The sequence below is a fragment of the Panthera tigris genome, chromosome B2 (assembly GCF_018350195.1).
Source record: "Panthera tigris isolate Pti1 chromosome B2, P.tigris_Pti1_mat1.1, whole genome shotgun sequence".
Lineage (NCBI taxonomy): Eukaryota > Metazoa > Chordata > Mammalia > Carnivora > Felidae > Panthera > Panthera tigris.
The window spans coordinates 54,380,584-54,400,099 of NC_056664.1; the positions used below are offsets into that span (position 1 = coordinate 54,380,584).

At 39.1% G+C, this 19,516-nt stretch overlaps 1 protein-coding gene and 1 pseudogene across 3 annotated transcripts in view; both read left to right on the plus strand.

Annotated features, from left to right (window-relative positions):
• Nucleotides 1-19,516, plus strand: part of PRIM2 (DNA primase subunit 2) — a 344,380-nt gene that overhangs the window by 27,450 nt on the left and 297,414 nt on the right. The window lies entirely within an intron of this gene.
• LOC102969910 lies at nucleotides 10,531-11,722 on the plus strand (annotated as a pseudogene).

The following is a 19,516-nucleotide window of genomic DNA, read 5'->3' on the forward strand; positions in this document are numbered from 1 at the left end:
GTTCTCTCTAAAAACAAAACAAAACTTCTTAAACCCTCAATATTGCCTACTTCTAGTATGCACAATAACCGTGAACATAGTAGATGAAGGAAACAGCCAAAAGTAGCATCAAAATAATACTTCTTTGTAGTCCCATTCATAACAGTTCAAAAGTCTTCATGCATTGTGAATACGGAACTTCCCAGTATCCTAGTGGAATAGGGCAAGCAGACTTTACAGATGAGGAGAATTAAGACTGGTTGTTTGGGGTGCCTGAGTGGCTCAGTTGGTTAAGCCTCCAACTTCGGCTCAGGTCATGATCTTGCAATTCGTGAGTTAGAGCCCTGCATCGGGTTCTGTGCTGACAGCTCAGATTCTGTCTCCTCCTCTTTCTGCCCTTCCCCCACTCAAGCTTGCTCACTTGCTCTCTCTCTCAAAAATTAAATAAGCATTAAAAAATTAAAGAAACAAAAAAAACTGGTTGTGTGCTCACAGATCACTTGGTGGGCCTGGGGTGGGACATTGAGTTCTTTCTCTTCTCCTTGGACATGTCTTTGTAGAACATAGAGTCAAGGTGCTTTTCTCTTTAGATTGTGGTGTTCATATAGTGAGGTGTCTGGTCTTTGGGTCACTTTTGTATAGAAGTAATTCCTAAAAATTATATGTTTATGACAATGACTTAAAATAGTCTTGAGTATTAATCACAAAAACTCTAGTTTTTAAAAAAATTATTTATATTTTAATGCATGATGATGATGTGTATAAACAATTGAGGAATTCAAAGCATCAAACCATTGAGATAACTTTGCCTTTGGACCTAGGGACCTCTGAAATTTCTTTAACTTGTAACATGTAACAGCTTACAGATCCTGAACATAAACTTGAGGGATGGAATTGGATGGGTTAAGGTGATCTCTTATGCTTCTTTGTGGGGGCTTAGTGGCTGATGGAGCTCTGTTCCGAAGACTGGTTGGTGATAGAGGGCCTTGGACCCTTCTTTTCTCTTTTTCCTAGCAACAGCAGCCTGTTCTTCCTTAATGTAGTGTGTTACTCTTTCTTCTTTCCAGCTTGAACATGCATAGTTCCGTAATTGTATTTTTCCTAATCACAGCATCACCCCTACTGTGAGATCTCCTAGATATCATATACTCTGTTCATTTAGTGTTATTTTAATGATTTCTTCCCCTTTTTTATTTCAAGGAAGTACATTCATGTATTGCCCACATTAATCTTGGTTTTGGTTGTACGTTTTTATGACAACGAAGTTTGTTGTTAGATTATGGGGGAGAGTGGAAGATGAGGCTAGTGAGATAGAATAAAGACAGGAGGGAATTGTTGAAACTTTTTGAGGAGTGGACTGACATGTTTGAATCTAGTATGATAAAAGATAATGGCAGTAGCTGAATGGATAAGGAAGTGCAGAGTTGAGACCCAAATCGAGATTCAGGATTGTCAGGTAATATTAGACATCATTTCGTGTATCTTTTAGTGGACCTGTCTACTAGCTGAATGTGAGAACGAGTCTACTAAAGCCTCAATGAGATTAATTAGCCCTAAGAACCTCAGAGTAAAAATAATTCCTTTCAATTGTAGTTGTTGCATCTATCTACAGATGTGAGGAAATGGCATGGAACTGTCCACATGCACTGTACCAACGTCATTCGTCCTAATTTAGATATTGTACTGTAGTTTTATGTAAGATGTAATCATGGAGGGACCCTTGGTGAAGGGTACACAGGAACTCTCTAGTATTTTTGCAGTGTAACTTCTTGTGAGTCTATAATTGTTTTAAACTTAAAAGCTCAAAGAAAAAAGATCTCAAGTAAAAGAATGTTGAGACTTAGGGCAGATTTCTGTTAGGATGTTTCCAATTTCTGTGTTAACAAGGAGAAATTTGTTGAGTAAATGTCCAAATGAAGGACTGAATGAGGGTCTGAATTACAGCAATGGCTGTGGCAGTGGAAAGAAGGAGGCAGATATGGTCGACATGGAAGTAGCCTGAAGATTTGATGACTAATGGAATGTGAAATGAAGATGACTCCAAGCTATTTGGTATATAGGGTACAAAATAGTGTGTTAGTGATGGTAGGGAATATAAAAATAGGAGTATGGTTTTGGGATAAGATGGTACATTTGCTTGTGAACATCCTGCTTGTGAGTGCTGGTGGGCCAATGGAGATAGGCAGTGGGTAATTCAGAGTATTAGGCTGTGTTCAAGAAGTTATGTTTGAAAATATATAATAAAAATGCTATGTAATATTAGCGTTTGAAACTGTGGGATAGATCATTGCTAAGGGAGAGTGTATGAGCGAGAACTGGGAAAATTAATCTCATAATGGATAATTTATGACCCTGGGTAAGTTACCTAACCTTTTGATGCCTCATTTTCTTCTACAATAAGATAGAGAACATCATAGTATATTCCTCATAGAATTATTGTGAAATTGAGTGAAATAATCTATGTATATTGCATACTACTTGGCATATTATAAACTTACTAAAGGTTGGCTATTATTTAGTAATAAGCACTTTGATAATGCATACGAAAACAACTGACTAACTCTAGAAGTTGTAATGTATGTTTAAAATTAAACAAGTGATCTTATTAGCAGTGGTATTTTTTTATTTTTCAAATTAGAACTTTTTGGTTTTTGAAAGTCTGGTCAGTTGTGATCTCGGAACTAATCTTTGTGGTTAATTACTTTAAGGAATTTTTATAGAAAGCTGTCACTTTTCTTGACTATTAATACTTCAGTGATACAAACTTTGGCACAGTACTTTTTCTCTTCTCTTCTCTTCTCTTCTCTTCTCTTCTCTTCTCTTCTCTTCTCTTCTCTTCTCTTCTCTTCTCTAAGTAATCTCTACACCTAGCGTGGGGCTCTATCTCACAACCTGAGATCAGGAGTCTCAGGTTTTTCTGACTGAGCCAGCCAGGAGCCCTTGGTACAATACTTTGACTTTCACTTTTCTCCTCTTTTCTTAATTATATAATCCATTCTCCTTTTGGCACTTGGAGACAAACTCTTGATTGAATATATAATATTTTTCTTTGATTAGGTTGAGAGTGGAGTAAACCAGTGATGATATTAAAACTGAATTTAGTACTGGCCAGGTTTCTTCTGATGAAAATGATACAAGGAACCCAGCTGTATTTGGCTTGTTTCATTTCTCTGTGACAGGGTTATTATGCTCTAGACGTGTCATTTGGGGGAGCCAAAGCACTGTACTTAAACTTCCAATCGTCCATTCAGTGTGGAAGGGAAGAGTAGTGAAATGAATTGAAGTTCATGGTTTGAGGTGTTTATATGTTTTTCCTTCTGCTTTAATAGTAAATGGCTGCTGGGGTTTGCTAAATAGCAAATGAATAAGGCTAAATGTTGGGCATTTGTATTCCTAAAGTTTAACTTTTCACTTTTGCATGTTAGATGTCCTGTTGATATTTCAGTGGTTAAGAGAAATAAGTATTTTCAGCTGGTTATGTGTCCTGTCACTTCAGAGCTGTAGTTGTTCCAAATCAGGTTGCCGATTCTTCCTTTGAGACCTACTATGAAATACCAGAATACTGCGTTTGGAATGTAGACTTGATTTTTCCAGTCATTGAACTGACTAATATTTTCTGAGTGCCTGTAGATGCAAAACACTGAATTATATTACAAATATTGCCACTTGATTAAGTCTTTGAAGAAAAGATTTAGTACTGTTGATTAGTGTATATCAGAGTTATTGTTTGTGCTGTCTCTAGATCCAGGTTGTTCGGGGATGCAGTAGAATCTGCATACAGATAGATTGAAATTTGGATTTGGGAAAGATAGTTTCTTGCTTATTCTGTGTCAGTTTTCATTTGGTTTGGTGTATATCCTTTCAAATGAATTAGAATTCATTTTAGTTCCCTTTTTATTTTATTTTTTATTAAAAAATTTTTTTAATGTTTATTTATTTTTGAGAGAGAGAGAGTGAGCGTGCACACACACACATAGGCCCACACAAGTGGGGGAGGGGTAGAGAGAGAGGGAGACACAGAATCTGAAGCTCCCAGCTGTCAACACAGAGCCCACAAAGGGGCTCAAACTCACCAGCTGTGGTATCATGACCTGAGCCGAAGTTGGACACTTAATCGACTGAGCCACCCAGGAGCCCCTTAGTGTCCCTTTTTAACATAAGCTTAATATGATTATTTTTCTTATTATTTACCACTCCCTTTGACACACAGGCACATAGGCACATGCACACACCGTGAAGAGTTACATTTTGGGTAGTATTTATAGAAGGATAAAGATAATTTGTTTGAAAGTTTTTAGTAGGTTGATGTCTGTAGTCATGAGAAAAGTCTACTTTTGAATTTCACGGCCTCTTTTTGGTAAGAGGATTAATTCTAGAACAGAGGGGCTCTTTCCAAGACCACATCTTTATCAGAAGCTGGGGTTTAATATATGTTAGAAATGATACATGCTTCCTCTACTGTCTCTTAAGCTTTTGTTATTTATTACTTGTTTATCAAATCCTGGAAATTGGTACTTTTGTTAGCTAATAGGGTGTTTTGGTCCTTTAAGAGAGGAGATACTTGAAAAAAAAAAAAAAAGCATCACTCTGTGTGTGAGAGAATGTAGTGCCTGTGGATAAAAGTAATGGCTTATCTTAGTTTCTTGTGATGAGCTTTGCTACTTTATATTGTCCTATGGTCTCTTGTCTAACAAAATTGACAGGTTACTTACCTTTTTATGAGTGCATTTCTTTAAAACTGTATGATTGAATGCTTAGTGAAATTAGCCTTGGCTCCTGTGGTACTGAATGGCAGAAGTGGAGAGAAGCGTGCTCCTTCCTTCCTTTTTTCCTTAAAAAATGCTGTTTGAATCAAGTTTGAATAAAGTTGACCTCCTGGGTAGTTGATGGAGGATAATTGAAATGAAATATTTTTCTTTTCTTCTGAGTATTGTGTTACTTTGCTCCAAATGACCTAATTAGCTTAAATGTTGTGAAGTGTTAGATTTTAGCAAACTGAGTTTAATTTGTGTTTCTTTATTTTTACTGTATATGTGTAAAATTTGATAATTAATAAAGATTTAAAGGAATATCTGATAAATTCACCCTGTTTCACCTTCTTAAACCTAAGAAGCATAATTTGTCTAAATTATGCAAAATGCTAATTAAAGGGTTTAATTTGCTAATCATCTCAGTTTGATTAGAGGCAGATGCTGATTATCTGCACAAGTCTAAATGGACCTTTCAGAGATGGCTTTCATTATTTAAAATCAACTTGTCAAACTAATTAAGATATAAATTTAAGGAATAACAAATACCAGTAGTTATCTATAGACTTTCAGTGTAATGCAAGGCGAGATAATTCACAAATGCTTTACACCAAAGACTTGGTGTATGCAGTGTCATTATGAATTTCAGTACTCTCAAAGTTTAAGAGCTGAACTTGGGCTTTTTTACTGAGCTCATTAGATTGTCTCATCATACCTTTGTTGGTCCTTTGGGTCTCTGACATTTTTTCTGCCTCTTTTTTCCCTCTCCTATAAAGGAAAACAATGTTGCAGGGGAGCCAAGACAATCCTGCGTGTACATTTAAACCATACATAGGTATATAGGCAGATGTATCTCAAATAGGTATACTAAATTCCTCAGAGGAAGGACAGAAAACTGTTGACAGTTCAGTCAAGTGTCTGTGGCTGATATAGGGTTAAGAGTAGAGAAACCTATGCAGAGACTGCATAATTCCTAATCTGAGTTAGATACAAACAGCCCAGTAACAGAAACTGTTTGGGGTTTTTCATTTTAGACTTAGGGTGTTAGGATACAAGATTTGAGGTATATAAATATGGTCCTACTTTGATCTGCACCAAGGTCGAGGGTAGTAGGATGAGGCAGCATGATGTCTAAGTGGGGATAATCTGTATGTCATATGGCCTAGGGGTGGAGAGCACAGACAGGTTCTGGTGCCTTACTACCTGGGGTTGAATACTGGAGCTGCCTCTTAATGGTGGTTATATTTTTTCTCCAATTTGGTTTTCTCGTCTGAAAAATAGAAAATATAATAATACTGTCTCATAAGGTTAGGAAGCTTTAATAAAGTTAATACATGTAAAGTACTTAGAGCAGTGTTTGGCAGATAGTAAGCACATAATAAAAGGTAACTATAACTTATTTGTTACTTTCTAGTTTCTTTGTGAGATTTGCAAAAGATGGTGTACATAGAGAACATTGGGTTCTTTCCCCAAATATCCCTTTGAGTGATTTAAAAATGATTGCTACAAATATGTGTATAATAACAAAAAAATATATAAGAACTTGAGTTGTATGAGATAAGCTAATAGAATTTGGAATACTAGAATTTTTATTACAATGAATAAGTGCAGATTTTAATTTTAGTCCAGTTCTTTTTATGTCAGTTTAGCAGTATGTATAGATAGTTGCTAGACTGACAACTGGATGGTTCCTGATCATGAGTAGTTTTTACATCTGGATTCAAAGGGTGGAATGGGAGGTGCTTTTGAAATTCAGTTATTTTTCTAGCTCTCAGAAGACTAAAAGGTTACTATGTAATAGGATAAAGAGTGTAAAGGGTAAAGAATGCCATGGGTTTTGTAAATACTTAGACCAGTAGAATTTGATGGAAGTGACACTGTACCAGTTTTTGAGTGCAGACCTTAAGAAACTGGCAGCTTCTACTTCCTGTATCTGGCATACTTTCTTTGGGAATCCTGAGATGTCATGTAAGAAGTCTAGCTAGACTTGCTCAGATCTGCTTGGTGGAGAGGTCTGTTCTGAAGCCTGGCATAAACTAGCAACTGCCATACTGGAGAGGCCATGTCTTGGCATTTCTCGACAGTCCCAGCGGAGCTCAGCCTTTTAGCCATCTCTGCCAAGGTGCCAGACGTGAGTGAAGCCATCTTGGGCTCTTCAGTCTATTTATTCATCATTTCAAGACCTCAGGTGACCTCATTTGATGCCATACGGAACAGATGAATTGCTGACTGTATCCTTTCTGAATTTCTGACCAACAAAATTGGGAGAAAATAAAACTGTTGTTGCTTTAAGCTGCTAAATTTTAGGGGTAATTTATTATGCGGTAACATGTAACTGGAATCCATAGGTAAGCTAGAGCTTCTGGCTTCTTAAATTTAAGCAGAAACCAAAGCAGTGTACCCTAGATACCCTCAACTCTACCATGATTTGGAAAGACTTTGAAATATAGTGAAAATTTTATAACTCAGAACTATAGTTAATAGTATGGAAAATGAAATTCTGGTAATTAGATGAGTAGAGAAGATAATCTGAGCTCCCTCAGATTACTCAGAAGGAACAGAAATAGGAACATTCTTGATGAATGCTTTCCACTTTTCACAAGTTTGATTGGTGAGGCTGCTTAAAAAGAGTTAGTTGAGAAGTTGATGCCTTTTTGATTTTGAAGAACAGAAGCTTGCTACATTTCTGAGATCTGCCAGGAGTTTGAAAATCTTTTGAGGTCGTCTTTATTTTCAGAGATACCTTTTTATGTTTCAGGACCTGAGGAAGAGCGGTAATAAGGTATAAGGTAGTTGATGTTTTCAGCGTTCTTACCCTCTCAGAGTTTGCCAAAATTTAGAGTAGACCAAAAATCAGCTAAGAGATGGTGAACTAAGAGATATGGTTAGGGCCTTATGTAGGTGCTATGGGGGATTTAAAACACTTAAAAAAACATTTTTTTTTTAACTTTATTTTAGAGAGAAAGAGACTGTGAGCTGGGGAGAGGGGCAGAGTGAGAGAGAAAGAGAGAGAGAGGGGCTCTCAAGCAGGCTCCAAGCCCAGCATAGAGACTGACGCAGGGCTTGATCCCACGACTGCCAAGATCATGACCGGAACAGACATCAAGAGTCAGACACTTAACCAAGTGAGCTACCCAGGTGCCCCCTAAAGCACTTTATTACATAGAAAGGTTATAAATAAGTGAGTAAAAGCACTCATAAGTTATTATAGACACCATTACTATAGAGGCTCCTTGATTTTTGTGTGCTGTTTTGAAATGGTTGCAGATTTTTCTTTTTAAATTAACATGTTTTTGTTTTATTCTTTTAAATATTTATTTTGAGAGAGAGAGTGAGAGGTACGTAGATTAACACACAGTTTATGAAAAGTGTGCTTGCTGGGGTGCCTGGGTGGCTCAGTTGGTTAAACATCTGACTTCTGCTCAGGTCATAATCTCAGTTTGTGAGTTCGAACCCCACATCAGGCTGTAGGATGTCAGCATAGAGCCTACTTTGGATCATCTGTCCCTTCTCACACTTCTCCTCTCCCATTTACATGTGTGTTCTCTTTCTCTCTCAAAAATAAATGAACATTAAAAAAATAAAAAGTGTGCTTGCTGTTCTGATATATCTTTAATCTAAGTCCCTAACTGCCAAAATTCTCTGAAGCACATGCTACATAGAAAATCTCGAGCTACTGGGGTCCTTCATAGTACTTCATAGCTAATACTTAATAAATGCTGTATGTATATCCAGCATTATGTTTGGTGTCACAGAGGATTTATATTTTTTTAGTTTGAGAGAGTAGAGACTGTTTTCATGAAACAAAGTGCAAAATAATAACCTGCCAGAATGTTTGATACAGTCTCTAAGAGTTATGAAAAAGTAAGGGGGATATTGCTACAGACTGGATTCATCTAGGAAGGCATCATTGAGCTGACAGTGTTTGAACTGAATTTCAAAAGATAAGAGATAAAGGAGGTACAGGTATTCTGATGGGTGGGATATTGTGCCAACTGCATCCTCAAATACTTGAATAATTTTCTGAGGAAGTAAAAATATTGAATTGGGTCAACAAAATGGGAAACCTTTGTCAAAGCCATAAAACTGCTTTCTAATATTTTCATTTGCAAATATATTTGAGCATCTCTTGGAATAAGTACCTCCTTTCCCTTTACCCCAGACACAAAAAAATAGCTAGTGTTCTATCCGCTTGAATTTCAGATAATGATCAAAATGTAAATTTAATAATAAATAAGATTTGATTTCCCATGGCTTATACGAAAAAATTGTAACAAGTCAATTTCTTTTTCGTACCTTATTTTTCCCTGCTTTTATTTCATTCTCCATGTGTTTGAATAAACGTAGCTGCACTATTGGTCCATATTGACTCTTAAGTTTCAACCTTTCCTCCCCAGCTAAGTAAAGCCATATTTTGATAATCTGCTGTAGGCTCCTTAACTTCAAAAGCTTCAGTCCTTAACCATATCTTTCATGAATCAGTTTGGCTCCCCTTCTTCCATTCATCTTGAAAATGTCCACAGTGCTATATAGTTTAAAAACTTAGAACCAAGTAAAGTTGAACAATTTTCTACTGGGCTACATTGTAAAAATGGGAAAGGAAAATTACTTTTTTTTGTTTTGTTTTGTTTTTTATTTGGAGGACATTTGCCAGTTGGAACCTCAACAAAGATTGAGTTTGGGAGGCCTTTAATTGTGCACCAAAAGGTTATTGCAGAAGAAAACATAAGGGAAATGTCATAAAGAAGAAAATTTGAAGCTCAGTAATAGAAAGCTGTGTGAAGAAATAGGCATTCTGCCAATTAGCTGGGTGCTTGAAATAAATAGTTTGGAATTAAAGAAACAGATGCAAATTTCAAAGACTGGATTAACTTAGTTCATAAAGAAACTGGGGAGTGGAGAACAAACTTCAGGTTATGGGAGTTGTAAAGCATATTTGCTATTCTTTATAGTTTTGCTCCAAAATACTTAGTTTTTATAATGTTAAATGTAAAATCAGAATTGTTAATTTAGTATTTTATGTTAAACCATTGAAATAAAATTCTAGGTATATTTAGGTGAAATGAATTATGATCATAGGAGTTCAGTCTTGAACTGTTGACTGTCCTAGCAGTCAGTAAATAATTCCCAAACTGGGCATAGTGTGGTTATGAGTTTGTAGGAAGGCTATCCAACAAAGCATATAAATGGTGTCTAACCCTTGGTCTCCTTATCTGAATAGTCGTGACACAATTGTATAAGTAACCAATTAATAATAAAAGAAAACATTTGTATGTATTAAGGAGATGTACAAGAAAACATTAAATGTTCTTCTTTCCATAAATGTCTGGCTATTCTTATGTTGCATTAGTTTGAAGTGAAGTAGGGTTCTTTAAGGTTTTATTACTATACTTCTTTTGTCTTTTAGGCATTGTCACCCAAACCAAAAAAAGCAAGAAAGGAGATTGCATTCTTTATTGAAAGATATTTTTGCTGGATGTAGAATTTTAGGTTGGCAGGTACTTTTTTTTTTTAAGATTTTATTTTTAAGTAATCTCTACACCCAATATGGGGCTCAAACTTAAAACTCCAAAATCAAGAGTCTAATGCTCTACTGACAGCCAGCCAGGCCTCCCTTACGTTTTTTTATTTATTTTATTTATTTTTAAAGAGATTTTTAGACAGGTACTTTCTTTTAACACATTTAAGATACATAATTCTCCTGTGTTTTGGCTCCCATTTTTGCTATTGAGAAGTCAACTGATAGTCTAACTGTAGCTCCTTTGAGGGTAAGATAGCCACTGTGCTATTGTGATGGCCCCCATGTCAGGATATAGATCGATATGGGGGTCGAGATTGCTATGAGGACTGAAGCAGTAGAGACTATGATAACAGGATAGGCAGTAGTAGGAGAGCATTTGGTAGTGGGTATTGTAGGGATGATTACTATAGAGGAGGCTGGGACTGCTATGAAGACCGGTATGACACATGAGATGATGGGTCATGGAGCTCCAGAGATGTTTACTCTTGGGATAATCATAAGCATGATGGTAGAGTTTCCCTACCCCACCCCCCAAGACCCAAACTGAATCTAAATCCTCGTAGTACTCCTAACGAAGAAGATTCCTCTGCTAGCAGAGGTTCTGGTTCAGTGAGCAGCCTCTGTCTTTGGAGGGTCAAAGCTTGTTAACACAGCGGCTAGAGACCAAGAAGTAGAATAGCAGCTACGGAAGGAATGGGAGAAACTACGACACCAGCTGCATGAGCCAAAACTAGAACAACAGCCTCAGGAGAGACACGCAAGCTGGCGAAGTGAAGAAACTCAAGAACAGAACAGTCCAGGACAGGAATTGAGTCATCACAGACTGGGACCTCAGCCCCATCTGGCAGAAATGCACGAAGGAGAGTGAAAGTTTCTAGAAAGTGAAACACTCAATAAAGAGGAAGACTGTCACTCTCCAACTTCTAAGCCTCCCAAACCTGAACAGCCTTTAAAAGTAATGCCAGCCCCTCCACCAAAGGAGAATGCTCAAATGAAGCCAAGTTCTAACCCTCCTGCTCCATCTTAGACCTCAGATACAGAGCAGCAATCCCCTACCAGTGGGGGGAAAATAGTTCAGGCTTAACCATCTGGGGAAGGACCAGCAAGGAAAGATGAAAATAAAGTAAATGAGGTGAGTGTCCCAAAGGGCCAAAGTGGGAACTCCAGCCGTTGTCCGGAAGATGGAGGGAACAAAGACCACCTAAAGGAGACAGATAGGAAAGATGGCAAAAAGGATCAAGACTCCCAATCTGCACCTGAGTCAAAGAAACCTAAAGAAAATCCAACTTCCAAGTTGGGTTCGGCAAGCAAGTATTCTGCTTGATTTGTTGGTGAAGATGGGAATGAGGGAGAAGATTATACTGAATGGACCTCTGCATCTTGTGCTTTCCTTCTAGTCTCACTAGGAACATTCGAGAGCAAATCAAACCTCTATCCAGACAGGACTGTAAAACCCACCATCTCCTGGAGACCTTTCTTTAAAAACAGAAATAAAATGAAATTCTTTTGCATGCTGCTGCAGCCTTTACAGTATTGAATTAACTGGAGAATCGCCAGTGTAGTCAGAGAAAGAGACGTACAGCTTTGAAGGGAAAAGTTGTACAGTTTTACGACATAGGCAGTTGGCCTGTGTGATTAGTGCCTGGGGGTCTCCACTCAGCAAAATGGCAAGTGATAGTGATGCTGTGTTTGGATCTGGTTGGGCACTTGGGCAGGTATAAGGAAGAGTGTGAGATTTCTACCTTTTCATTCTTATCCTATTGTGGCATATATGAATTCTCAAACATTATCTGAATAAATTTTCCATCCTTGGAAAAGTAGGTTTAGTCTCTGAAGTTGTTTTAGTCTCTAGGAGGCTGCTAGCCCCTCCTCTTATTTAATTCTGAGTTACTGGGGCCAGCCTAAGGGGAATTTCTTCATTTTTATACCTCTTCACCTCCAGGGGAATAGTTAAGGAATGAATCTATTGGCCACTAAAGAATAAGAATAGGATTGCTTGGTGACCAAAATAATTGAGAAAATTGTGGTTTGAAAGGAAGCTGTGGCGAGGCAACAAATTACTTTGTACCATTAATAGGGGGAAATGGTATGACCTCCAGTAAACACTGGAGCAGGAAGCACTTAGGGGTTGTGGGAATTCCCAACTCTTTTATATATCCTGCTTTTGCCTTTTCTTAAACAGTGAGTGTCCTTTCTGAAAGTTCTGAAACCCTGAACTGTTGAAATCTTGAAGCTTTAAAAATTTAGGCTCTTGTCCTGGTCTTAGTTCCTCATGCTACTTTTTTTTTTCATTCATCTAAATTTTATTTTTTATTTTATTTTTAACGAAATTTATTGTCAAATTGGTTTCCATATAACACCCAGTGCTCATCCCAACAGGTGTCCTACTCAGTGCCCATCACCCACTATCCCCTCCCCTCACCTCCCATCAACCCTCAGTTTGTTCTCAGTATTTAAGAGTCTCTAATGGTTTGCCTCCTTCCAGCTGTCTGTAACATTTCCCCCCCCCCCCCCCCCCCCCTTCCCCTCCCTGCCCCGGTCTTCTGTTGAGTTTCTCAGGATCCACATACGAGTGAAAACATATGGTATCTGTCTTTCTCTGCCCGACTTATTTCACTTAGCATAACACTCTCCAGTTCCATCCACGTTGCTACAAATGGCCAGACTTCATTCTTAATCATTGCCAAGTAGTATTCCATTGTATATATAAACCACATCTTCTTTATTTGTCAGTTGATGGACATTTAGCCTCTTTCCATAATTTGGCTGTGTTGAAAGTGCTGCTATAAACATTGGGGTACAAGTGCCCCTATGCATCAGCACTCCTGTATCCCTTGAGGAAATTCCTAGCAGTGCTATTGCTGGGTCATAGGGTAGATCTATTTTTAGTTTTTTGAGGAACTTTGACACTTTTTCAGAGTGGCTGTACCAGTTTGCATTCCCACCAGCAGTGCAAGAGGGTTCCTGTTTCTCCATATCCTCGCCAGCATCTATAGTCTTCTGATTTGTTCATTTTAGCCACTCTGACTGCCATGAGGTGGTATCTCAGTGTGGTTTTGATTTGTATTTCCCTGATGAGGAGTGACGTTAAGCATCTTTTCATGTGCCTGTTGGCCACATGGATGTCTTCTTTAGAAAAGTGTCTATTCATGTCTTCTGCCCATTTCATCACTGGATTATTTGTTTTTCGGGTGTGAAGTTTGGTGAGTTCTTTATGGATTTTGGATACTAGCCCTTTATCTGATAGGTCATTTGCAAATATCTTTTCCCATTCATTTGGTTGCCATTTAGTTTTGTTGATTGTTTCCTTTTTTATCTCTGAGGTCAGAGAGGTTTTTTCCTATTTTCTCCTCTAGAGTTTGATGGTTCCCTGTCTCACATTCAGGTCCTTCATCTATTTTGAGTTTATTTTTGTGAATGGTGTAAGAAAGTGGTCTAGTTTCGTTCTTTTGCGTGTTGCTGTCCAGTTCTCCCAGCACCATTTGTTAAAGAGACTGTCGTTTTTCAATTGGATATTCTTTCCTGCTTTGTCAAAGATTAGTTGGCCATACTTTTGTGGGTCCAATTCTGGAGTCTCTATACTATTCCATTGGTCTATGTGTCTGTTTTTGTGCCAATACCATGCTATCTTGATGATTACAGTTTTGTAGTAGAGGCTAAAGTCTGAGATTGTGATTCCTCCCGCTTTGGTTTTCTTCTTCACTATTACTTTGGCTATTTGTGGTCTTTTGTGGGTCCATACAAATTTTAGGATTGCTTATTCTAACTTTGAGAAGAATGCTGGTGCAATTTTGATTGGGATTGCATTGAATGTGTAGATAGCTTTAGGTAGTATTGACATTTTAACAATATTTATTATTCTAATCCATGAGCACGGAATGTTTTTTTTCCATTTCTTTGTATCTTCAATTTTCTTCATAAGCTTCCTGGTCTTTCTGTGGTTTTCAGCATACAGATCTTTTACATCTTTGGTTAGGTTTATTCCTAGGTATTTTATGCTTCTTGGTGCAATTGTGAACGGGATCAGTTTCTTTATTTGTGTTTCTGTTGCTTCATTATTAGTGTATAAGAATGCAACTGATTTCTGTACATTGATTTTGTATCCTGCAACTTTGCTGAATTCATATATCAGTTCTAGCAGACTTGTGGTGGAGTCTGTCAAGTTTTCCATGTATAGTGTCATGTCGTCTGCCTAAAGTGAAAGCTGGACTTCATCTTTGCCAATTTTGATGCCTTTGATTTCCTTTTGTTGTCTGATTGCTGATGCTAGCACTTCCAACAAACACTATGTTAACAGCGGTGAGAGTGGACATCCTTGTCGTGTTCCTGATCTCAGGGGGAAAGCTCTCAGTTTTTCCCCATTGAGGATGATATTAGCTGTGGGCTTTTCATAAATGGCTTTTATGACGTTTAAGTATGTTCCTTCCATCCCAACTTTCTCAAGGGTTTTTATTAAGGATGCTGAATTTTGTCAAATGCTTTTTCTGCATCGACTGACAGGATCATATGGTTCTTATCTTTTCTTTTATTAATGTGATGTATCATGTTGATTGATTTGCGAATATTGAACCAGCCCTGCAGCCCAGGAATGAATCCTACTTGATCGTGCTGTTGATTGATTTGCTAGTTATCTTGTTGAGAATTTTTGCATCCATATTCATCAGGTATCTTGGCCTGTAGTTCTCTTTTTTTGTTGGGTCTCTGTCTGGTTTGGGAATCAAAGTAATACTGGCTTCATAGAATGAGTCTGCAAGTTTTCCTTCCCTTTCTATTTTTTAGAACAGCTTGGGAAGGATAGGTATTATCTCTGCTTTAAATGTCTGGTAGAATTCCCCTGGGAAACCATCTGGTCCTGGACTCTTCTTTGTTGGGAGATTTTTGATAACTGATTCAATTTTTTCACTGGTTATGGGTCGGTTCAAATTTTCTATTTCTTCCTATTTGAGTTTTGGAAGTGTGTGGGTGCTTAGGAATTTGTCCATTTCTTCCAGGTTGTCCAATTTGTTGGCATATAATTTTTCACAGTATTCCCTGATAATTGCTTGTATTTCTGAGGGATTGGTTGTAATAATTCCTTTTTCATTCGTGATTTTATCTGTTTGGGCCATCTCCCTTTTCTTTTTGAGAAGCCTGGCTAGACGTTTCTCAGTTTTATTTATGTTTTCAAAAAACCAACTCTTGGTTTCATTGATCTGCTCTACTGTTTGTTTAGATTCTATATTGTTTATTTCTGCTCTGATCTTTATTATTTCTCTTCTTCTGCTGGGTTTGGGGTGTCTTTGTGTTCTGCTTCTATTTCCTTTAGGTGTGCTGTTAGATTTTGTATTTGGGATTTTTCTTGTTTCTTGAGATAGGCCTGGATTGCAATGTATTTTCCTCTCAGGACTGCCTTTGCTGCATCCCAAAGCTTTTGGATTGTTGTATTTTCATTTTCGTTTGTTTCCATATATTTTTTAATTTCTTCTCTAATTGCCTGGTTGACCCACTCATTCTTTAGTAGGGTGTTCTTTAACCTCCATGCTTTTGGAGGTTTTCCAGACTTTTTCCTGTGGTTGATTTCAAGTTTCATAGCATTGTGGTCTGAAAGTGTGCATGGTATGATTTCAATTCTTGTATACTTATGAAGGGCTGTTTTGTGACCCAATATGTGATCTATCTTGGAGAATGTTCCATGTGCACTCGAGAAGGAAGTATATTCTGTTGCTTTGGGATGCAGAGTTCTAAATATATCTGTCAGGTCCATCTGATCCAATGTATCATTCAGGGCCCTTGTTTCTTTATTGACCATGTGTCTAGATGATCTATCCATTGTTGTGAGTGGGGTATTAAAGTCCCCTGCAATTACCACATTCTTATCAATAAGGTTGCTTATGTTTGTGAGTAATTGTTTTATATATTTGGGGGCTTCTGTATTCGGTGTGTAGACATTTGTAATTGTTAGCTCTAACTGATAGATAGACCCTGTAATTATCATATAACGCCCTTCTTCATCTCTTGTTACAGCCTTTAATTTAAAGTCTAGTTTGTCTGATATAAATATCACTACTCCAGCTTTCTTTTGACTTCCAGTAGCATGGTAGATAGTTTTCCATCCTCTCACTTTCAATCTGAAGGTATCTTCAGGTCTAAAAAGAGTTTCTTGTAGACAGCAAATAGATGGGTCTTGTTTTTTTTTATCCATTCTGATACCCTATGTCTTTGGGTTGGAGCATTTAGTCCATTTACATTCAGTATTATTATTGAGAGATACGGGTTTAGAGTCATTGTAATGTCTGTTACAGTTTCATGCTTGTAGTGGTGTCTCTGGTACTTTGTGGTCCTTGCAACATTTCACTCACAGAGTCCCCCTTAGGATCTGTTGTAGGGCTGGTTTAGTGGTGATGAATTCCTTCAGTTTTTGTTTATCTCTTCTTCTATTCTGAATGACAGACTTGCTGGGTAAAGGATTCTTGGCTGCATAATTTTTCTGTTCATTACATTGAAGAGAAATGACACGAGTGGGGTGGGGGGAGAAAAAGTAAACATTGATTAGGCAGAGAAACTAAAAGGCTTAATCCAGAGAGCGAGAGAAAGGAAAATAAAGAAGGAGGCGGGGAAAACGAAACGAAGATACTCTTACCCAGACAGAGAAACTATATGGCTTGATTATTCCAGAGAGAGAAAGGAGTGTAAAGATGGAGGTGTAGAACATGTATCAAGACAATGGATTCAATATGCCTGTTTAGACAGACCAATAACCAGAGTAACTGGCCTAGGGGAGGGAAGAGATAAGGAGGAGAAAAGGGGGGAGGGAGAGTATATCTATTTATGCAGAATTGACCTAGAGTTAATCCAGGCAATGCTGCATCGCTTGTCTGCAGGAGCTGTCTGCCGGGTCTGTGCCACTCTGGTGGATATGCAGTTACCCAGTGCAAAAGTGTGTGGTTTGGTGTTTTCTGGAACGACCTCCACTATGGGCCCCGGGAGTGATCCCTGAGGCCCTGCCTTGGTGGTTGGGTGGTGGGGGTGCGGTGGGAATGGTGATTTCCCAGTCTTTCCTCCATGGAGCTGGACCCAGTGGACTCAGTTGGAGTCGTCCTCACTGTGCCACGGGTGCAGACGGGGCGGACCCTTCTCTCTCCGCCAATTCCCCTGACCCTGCGCTTGGCTAGGATTCAAAGTCCCGCTCCGTGTGCTCTGGCACTGGGGAAGCGCCTCTCCATGCCACGGGATATGTGGTCCTGGCTGGCTTTGTGCTGCCGTATTTCAGGGAGGACAGCCTTCTAGTGTGGACTGAGAGCTGCTGCCCTAGCCACCTCGAGCCCCTGGGGTGGCGGATGCAGGCAGGCTTTGTCTTTTCCCACAGTACTTCAGGGAAAGAGCAGGCTTTTCCTCTTGCAGACTGAGCCCTCGGCCCGGCCACTGCGCCCGGGAGTGGCAGACGCAGGCAGGTTCCGTGCTATCGCGCAGCCCTCCAGGGAGGGAATCCCTTTCTCCAGCTGCGGACTGAGCCCCTGACCTACCACTGCACCCAAGGCTGGCTCCTCTCCTCCCCAAGTGCGCAAACAGGGAGCCGGCTCCAGTCCGAAGAAAGCCCCGCAGTTAGAGATCAGATCCCTCTCAGTCTCACTCTGAGATCTTTCTCCTGTCCACCTATGGTCCTGCACTTCCCTAGCCGCTCTTTCTCTGCCCTTTGTCTCTCCGCAGAAGGGGGTTCCTCCCCTCCATGCCCGCGAGGCCTTCTTTTTTTTTTTTTTTTATCTCCCCCAGTTCGCAGTTACCCACTCATCTTTTTTCCAGCTTTCCCATTTTCTTCGTAGTAGATTCAGTCTCTTTTCCTCCCAGGCTTTGGTGTTCAAAGTCCTTTGGCTTCTACACTTAAGTATGGATTCCCCCTACTTCTCAGCCATGTTGGCTGAAATATCTCCCTCATACTACTCTTTACTGTTACCTACCACAAAGCAGCCTCTGTCTGTTTGTTCGTTCTTTCTTTCTTTCTTTCTTTCTTTCTTTCTTTCTTTCTTTCTTTCTTTCTATCTATCTATCTATCTATCTATCTATCTATCTATCTATCTATCTATCTAGATATGAGAGAGCATGAGAGGGGAAGAGGCTGAGATAGAGGGAAAGAGAGAATCCCAAGCAGGCTCCACACTGTCAGCACCGAGCCTGATGGGGGGCTTGATTTCACAAACTGTGAGATAATGACCTGAGCTGAAATGAAGAGTTGGACTCTTAACTGATTGAGCCATCCAGGCACCTTGAGGAGCTTCTGTTTAAATCACATATCTGATCTGGGCATTCTCTGTCAGCCCCAGGGAGCAGAAGCAAATGAGGAATCACTGTTTCTCTCAAGCAAATCTTGGTGTTTTCATGTCTTTTGACTCTCATTCCTTCCCTCTGTTTCGACCCCTTTTATACCTTGAAAACTCTAGAATTAATGGTCTTAGGTGGTGAGTGAGGGTGGATAAAGAGGGACAGTTACAATGCGAGCCATTCTTGGGATGCCTGGGTAGCTGAGTCGGTTGAGCATCCTGTTCCTGATTTCAGCTCAGGTCATGATCCCAGGGTCATGGGATTGGAACTGGCTCTGCACTGAGCATGGGAGCCTGTTTGAAATTCTCTGTCTCCCTCCCTCTGCCCCTCTCCCCTGCTTGCGCTCTCTCTCTCTCTCTCTCTCTCTCTCTCTCTCTCTGTCTCTCTCTCTGTCTCTCTCTCTAAATTAAAAAAAATAAGTAAATAAAAAATTTTGTGAGCCATTTTTATGACCATGATTGGGTCTTTTGTTTATGTTTTTACAAGATTTCTTCTTGCTACTGAAATCCTACACCAATGTTTGGATTTATAATGGGGCCTCAACCTGTGTGTGTGTGTGTGTGTGTGTGTGTGTGTGTGTGTGTGTGTGTGTGTTTTAGCTTTTTTTTAATTCTTATTTTAAGCTTTTTAAAGCTTTTTTTTTTTTTTTAACTTTAGAGAATAAATGATAATGGAGGGAACAGTTTAACAAGGTGTTGGTTTCTCCTGCAACACAGTAGCTTAGGTTGCCTGCTTTTATGTGCACCTTTGTATTGTCAGCCCAGTAGATGTATCCTTATGGGTGATAGTGGTACCAGCAGAGAAGTGACACCTTGGTCTCTTATTTGCAAGCCCTTCTTTCATCAGTCCTAGGTTAGACCCTGTGTGGCCATGTAGACATGTTGGTTTATGAATGCTGCAGTGGTGGGAATAATGAATCGTGTACTAGTGACTTACCTTTAAATAATTGGCTTGGATTGGCCAGTAGCCAGGA